Source organism: Bos indicus x Bos taurus, chromosome 8, assembly GCF_003369695.1.
Source record: "Bos indicus x Bos taurus breed Angus x Brahman F1 hybrid chromosome 8, Bos_hybrid_MaternalHap_v2.0, whole genome shotgun sequence".
NCBI classification, from domain to species: domain Eukaryota; kingdom Metazoa; phylum Chordata; class Mammalia; order Artiodactyla; family Bovidae; genus Bos; species Bos indicus x Bos taurus.
The window spans coordinates 24,152,278-24,159,262 of NC_040083.1; the positions used below are offsets into that span (position 1 = coordinate 24,152,278).

Consider the following 6,985-nt stretch of genomic DNA (forward strand, 5'->3'; position numbering starts at 1 on the left):
TCTGAGAGTCCTGAATCTGGGAGTCGCTTTGTGGGTCATGCTGGCTCAGGGTATCTGGTGAAGTCACAGTCAAACTATTGGTTGAGACTGTAGTCTTTGAACAGGCTGCAGGATCAGCTTCCAATTTCACGTACATGAGTTGTTGTTCAGTCGCTCAGTCTTGTCTGACTCTTTGCAACCCCACAGACTGCAGCATGCCAGACCTCTCTGTCCTTCATCTCCCGGAGTTTGTTCAAACTCGTCTCCAATGAGTTGGTGAAGCCATCCAACCATCTCATCCTCTGTTGTCCCCTTCTCCTCCTGCCTTCAGTCATCTCTGTCACGTGGAAATTTCTATTGGGCACAATATGGCAGCTGGCTTCTCACAGAGCAAGGGATTCAGAAGACAGAGGGGCAATACCACATTGCTCCTCTGACCTGCTCTCTGAGTCACACACTGTGTTTTTCACCTTGTCGTCTTAGTTAGAAGTAAGTCACCCAACAGGAGGAGGGGATTACACAGAGCATGAATCCCCTGAGGCTGCCTCACAGGTGGGAGGGAGTAAGGCTTTGGGCAGGGGGCCTTGACACAGAGTTCTTTAGCTGACCTCTGAATTCAATTCACTTCCCACTATGTAAGTGTCTAGAGTCATGTTCTTTCTTTTCTTTTTTATTCTGTGTGTGTGTGTGTAAGTCTGCTCACTGAAAATAAGCCTTTAATGTCAAGTCAAAAATTGGACTTTGTGGAAATACTTTAAAAGAAGAACAAGGAGAGGGAACCCAATTTGGAGCTAACCTTTCTTTACTAAAATGATTTCCTCTGCTGCAGTCAGGTTTGTTTTGGCCTCTAGAAAATACTGGTTAAAAAAAAAAAGTAAACAGCAGTTCTGATTTCATACACACACATATGCATATGTATGTACACAATCCTGAGTCTGTATCATCAAAACAGATATTGTAACCTAGTCTGGGGACTTTAGACTAGCTTTACATGGACAGTAATAATAGATATATTTGTTCAACAGCTACTACAGCCAATAATAGCTTATTGAGCATGTACTAAGCACCAGGCCCTGTGCTGAGTTTTTCATATGCTATCACATTTAATTCTGAAACAACCGTGTGGGGTAGGTACTACTATTTCTCCCAGTTTTTTTTTTTAAGATGAATATAATGACACTTAGAGGAATTGCATGAGTTAGAGAGACAATTAAAGAAATTACTTATGTAAACTCACACTGATAGCTGGTGCTAGGACCAGCACTCTACATTCTTCAGTGCATCGTTTCACAGCTGTCACCATCCTTCTCGGGGACATGCTAGGTGCTACAGTTGGTGTTTATATTCATTGCCCATTCTTCTCTATAACCCTTTGAAGTAAATGTTATTATCCCCCCTTTATGGATGAGAAGGTTCACAGAAGGCACTGCTTGCTTTAGCCCACACAGCTAATAGAAGAGCAGCCTAGGATTCAAGCCCCACAATGTCTGCATCAAAGGTCCATGTTCCTTCTACTATGTTTATTGCTTTCTAGCTCAGGGGTTTCCCAGCTGCATATCATAACCTGTTAGTGTATAGTGAGGTCAAGTAATTGTGTTCTAACGAGCCCTTTAAACACTGGAGTAGAACGGAATATAACAGAAGAGAAGATAACTGAACAGAAAATATTAGTGTGCATCACACATAGGAAATGGCACCCCACGCCAGTCCTCTTGCCTGGAAAATCCCATGGATGGAGGAGCCTGGTGGGCTACAGTCCATGGGGTCGCAAAGAGTCGGACACGACTGAGTGACTTCACTTTCACTTCACATAGTGATGGTGACGCACTGCTTAGTGAAAGTTTTATTTCAATTATGTGTATCAGCATGATGTGTGATCATGCATGTGTGCGTGTGCACGTGTGTGTATGTATTAAAATGTAAAATGCATTTCTTATTCTGGTTACCATGAAAAGCATTTGAAAGCCTCTGCCTGAGCCACTCCATCTGCTCTTAAGGTCACTGCCAACAGTGTTCAGGCTTCAGTGATAGCTTACCTACACTGTACACATTTTCTTTTGACCCTAAACCATTCAGACAAAGGTGGTTATAAAGATCAACTTCCTAGTGTCCTTTCTACTAAATAATTAAAGAAAACCATATGCAACTTACTAGCTATGTGTGACTTTTGCCGTTACTGCTGCTGCTGCTGCTGCTGCTGCTGCTGCTAAGTTGCTCCAGTCGTGTCCAACTCTGTGCGACCCCATAGACGGCAGCCCACCAGGCTCTCCCATCCCTGGGATTCTCCAGGCAAGAACACTGGAGTGGGTTGCCATTTTCTTCTCCAATGCAGGAAAGTGAAAAGTGAAAGTGAAGTCGCTCAGTCGTGTCTGACTCTTAGCGACCCCATGGACTGTAGCGTACCAGGCTCCTCCATCCATGGGATTTTCCAGGCAAGAGTACTGGAGTGGGGTGCCATTGCCTTCTCCGTTTGCCAAGTTACTAACCCTGTCTAAAGGCAGCCTCCCTGAATTTTACTTTCTCCATCTTTTAAGGACCATAATTATGTGCTCATTTATGTTGCAAGGATTGACTGAGATCATGTGAATGTCTCAACACACATGTGCCCAAAACAACCATTAAATAAGTACTAGCAATTATTAAGTTATCTACAGACAGTCGCTAACAACTTATGATGATAGAAACCATATTTTGAACTTTCAAGTTTGATCTTTTCCCCAGACTGTGTGTGATACTCTTGTGCTCGGCAGCGGCTGAACCACAGCTCCCAACCAGCCACACCAACACAAGGATGAATGACAAACACAACCATTCTGTTTTTCACCTTCAGTACAGTATCCAAGAAATTACATGAGCTATTCAACACTTTATTACGAAATAGGCTTTGTGAGAGATGATTTTGCCCAACTGTAGGCTAATGTAAGTATGTTATGCAGGTTTAAGGCTAGGCTAAGCTCTGATGTTCAGTAGGTTAAGTGTACTAAGTGAATTTTGGGGGATTTAATGACATTTTCAACTTACAGTGAATTTCCTGGGACATAATCCCATCGTAACTAGAGAAAGACCTGTACATAGACTGGAGGGGGTCTTAACTGAGAGTCTCATGTTCAAGGAAATAAAAGGATAAGGAGGGAAATGTACTTTTCTCTAGCTTTGAATCTTCCAACCTCATGAAAACATAAATTAGGTAGGTCTGCAATGGTCCAGTTTATTTATCCAACACCTATTGAATGTCTACTATATGCCAAAGATGGGCTAATCAGCAATGACATACCAAGAGTTTTTAGAGTCAGATCCAAATTTACAGATGCTTCCTAAAGTTGGGGTTTATTAGACAAGCAGAGTGATAAATCACACTGGCACCTCATTTTATGATTTTAGACAAGAGTGATCATCACTTAACTCTTACACATAAGCTCTGTCAAATGAACTTCAGCGATAATAGCCTCATTTTTTTTAAAGCCTTATCCACCTGGCATTCGATTGATTGAATCTGAGGTCCTCACTATCCATTTTTACAGCTTGGTTCCTTCTCCTCACATGTCACAATTGGGAGGATTGATTTTCTTTGTATACTGTCTTTTCTCCTTTCCAATTCCCAGCTCCCTATTTTTCTTTTCTACTCCTGCTATCCACCATTGATTCTCTTCCTGTGTTCTGTCCACTATCTCTAGCCCTAAGCTAAGGAACCCAGCTCTTCTTTCCTATACGCATTTCTAATGAGAGGTGGATTAGCAAGAAATAAAAGTGTGGTTCTTAGGCGGGGAAAGCCACCATATTCCAGGACACTGGTTTCTAATTCTTTGCCACACATCTTTGCTTTGAGATGCAGGGAGCTTGCCAAAGGAAAATCGCCTTTCCATACCTAACGTGTGTGTGTACCACTTAACATTCCTTCCCAAGGGGTCAAGTACAAAAGCAGGGCCTCAAAAATGTTGGTTGATTTTAATTGAACATAAAAATGATGACACTTTAGCCTGGATTTACTATTTGAGTCAAAAGCAGTTGTTTTTACATTTATGGGCCCCTTAAAACTTCAAAGTATTTTCCCACACATTTTCTTTTATTTCACACACTTATGCTTCCACTGCTTCATAAAACCAATGAGAACAAGAATTGTCTGATGTTATAAGAATTCTGCAAAGTAGACAGAGCAGGTATTTTATCCTCATTTTCTAAGATAAGGAAACTCAGGCTCAGCGATACTGTTTTACCCCAATGTCACTTAGCTCTTCAAGAGCAAAGTTAATGCAGGAGTCTGACTCTCAATTTAGCCACCGCATGTTGATCAGTGCCTGAGGCCCAAACACATTTGATGGCCAGTACACCATGGCCTGGTTCCAACTGCACCACGTCCGTTGGACATCATTCTCCCGGTCTTTGCAGCTTTCTAGCACTGGCGCTCAGCCCAAAGGAGCCCCACTGTGGCAGAGAAACAGAACCTCTGGATAGACTCTTCTAGAAGAGCTTTGCTAATGTGGACAGTAGGACAATGTCCCTTGTGAGCAGGATCATCACATTTCACTGGGGTTGAAGGGACTCTGGAATTCTATACAGTTAAACCACCTGGATCTTGGTCTTCCAGCGGCTTGGAGAGAACCCCAAGGGTCTGCCCTTGAGCCTAGTGGGCCTCCAGGAAAGATGACCCTCCCCACCAGGATGTACTTACTATCAGGCATTCAGTCATGACAATGCCCTCAGGAGCTCTATACAATGTCTCCTCTTCCTTCAGTTATGGGCAGTACTCCCTGGAAGCCAGTGTTTCCAGGGTGCAAGTATCAGAACCTTGCCAAGATAGACTGGGGAGACACCAGTTATGCCCTCCCCTGCCAGGACCTATAGCATTGACAATGTGGATAGGTGGTAAAGTCTAGAGCTACCCATGTTATCATGAGTTCTCTGATCATAAAGCATATCGGGGAGAGCACTCAGCATTTTGAACAACAGGCAGGGCTGAGAGGTGCTGGCTGTACACTCCAAAAGGATCTTCCCACAGAGGGTGATAAGTACCTTCAAGTGGCAGAAGTGTTAGTGTGAGTCATTCAGGCGTGTCCGACTCTTTGCAACCCCATGGACGGTAGCCCAACAGTCTCCTCTGTTTATAGAGTTCTCCAGGCAAGAATCCTAGAGTGGGTTGCCATGCCCTCCTCCAGGGGATCTTCCCAACCCAGGGATTGAACCTGGGTCTCCCACATTGCAGGCAGATTCTTCACCATCTGAGCCACCAGGGAAGCCCAAGTGGCAAAATCATGTCACAAACTGCACAGTGGAGGAAAAACACAAGAGTAGAAGCAGTCTGCATGCCAAACCACCCCTAGCAGCACCCCTCACCCATCCTCTAAGCAGAAACCCAAAGGCTGTTACACTTCTGTTCTTCCACAGACTTCCCCAGCCCAATCCCAGTGCCATGGATGTTGCAAGCAGGCATAAGGACACAAATTCAGATACATGGAGCTTCTTTGAGCAAGAACACTCCAGGCCTACAAAGAAGCCCTCTCCAATGGAGCTGCTCTGATCTAGGCCACCTGAGTGGCGGAGGATCCAGCAACATTCAAGCCACCCAAGATGGATAACCCAGTGATAGAAGGAACAATTGCTGGAGACCAATAATCTCATAATAGAATATGCTCATGCCTACTGGGTTCTAGAGCTCTTTCTATTCCAGGGACTCTGGATAGAGGGTGTCTTGTTCCCCTTTACCTTACCATAGGAAATGTTTTGTATTTAGGGGTTTGTTTGTTAAACTGAAGGTGGAGCTGGAGATAAACTTGGATCTTGAGAAACACTAGGGCAAAGCTTATCATTCTGTACTGCTTTAATTTATAGTCACTCTAAGTCATATTAACCACTGATGTATGAGAGACCTTTTCATACTGTTCATGGGATTCTCAAGGCAAGAATACTGAAGTGGTTTGCCATTCCCTTCTCCAGTGGACCACATTTTGTCAGAACTCTCCACCATGACCCATCCGTCTTAGGTACCCTACATGGCGTGGCTCATAGTTTCATTGAGTTAGACAAGACTGTGGTCCATGTGATTAGATTGGTTAGTTCTCTGTGATTGTGGTTTTCAGTCTGTCTGCCCTATGATGGATAAGGATAAAAGGCTTATGGAAGCTTCCTGGTGGGAGAGACTGACTGAGGGGGAAACTGAGTCTTGTTCTGATTGGTGAGGCTTGCTCAGTAAATCATTAATCCAATTTTCTGTTGCTGGGTGAAGCTGTGTTCCCTCCCTGCTATTTACCTGGGCCAAACTATGGTTGGAGGTAATGAAGATAATGGTCAGATCAGAGATCAGATCAGTCGCTCAGTCATGTCCGACTCTTTGCGACACCATCAATCACAGCACGCCAGGCCTCCCTGTCCATCACCAACTCCCGGAGTTCCTCAGACTCACGTCCATCGAGTCAGTGATGCCATCCAGCCATCTCATCCTCTGTCGTCTCCTTCTCCTCTTGCCCCCAATCCCTCCCAGCATCAGAGTCTTTTCCAATGAGTCAACTCTTCGCATCAGGTGGCCAAAGTACTGGAGTTTCAGCTTTAGCATCATTCCTTCCAAAGAAATCCCAGGGCTGATCTCCTTCAGAATGGACTGGTTGGACCTCCTTGCAGTCCAAGGGACTCTCAAGAGGCTTCTCCAACACCACAGTTCAAAAGCATCAATTCTTCAGCGCTCAGCCTTCTTCACAGTCCAACTCTCACATCCATACATGACCACAGGAAAAACCACAGCCTTGACTAGACGAACCTTTGTTGGCAAAGTAATGTCTCTGCTTTTCAATATGCTATCTAGGTTGGTCATAACTTTCCTTCCAAGGAGTAAGCGTCTTTTAATTTCATGGCTGCACTCACCATTTGTGTTGATTTTGGAGCCCAGAAAACTAAAGTCTGACACTGTTTCCACTGTTTCCCCATCTATTTCCCATGAAATGATGGGACCAGATGCCATGATCTTCGTTTTCTGAATGTTGAGCTTTAAGCCAACTTTTTCACTCTCCACTTTCAC

At 44.2% G+C, this 6,985-nt stretch overlaps 1 pseudogene; it reads left to right on the top strand.

The window, feature by feature from the left end:
* The first annotated feature begins 4,692 nt into the window (after window positions 1-4,692).
* Window positions 4,693-5,700, top strand: LOC113897814 (annotated as a pseudogene).
* Window positions 5,701-6,985: the final 1,285 nt, after the last annotated feature.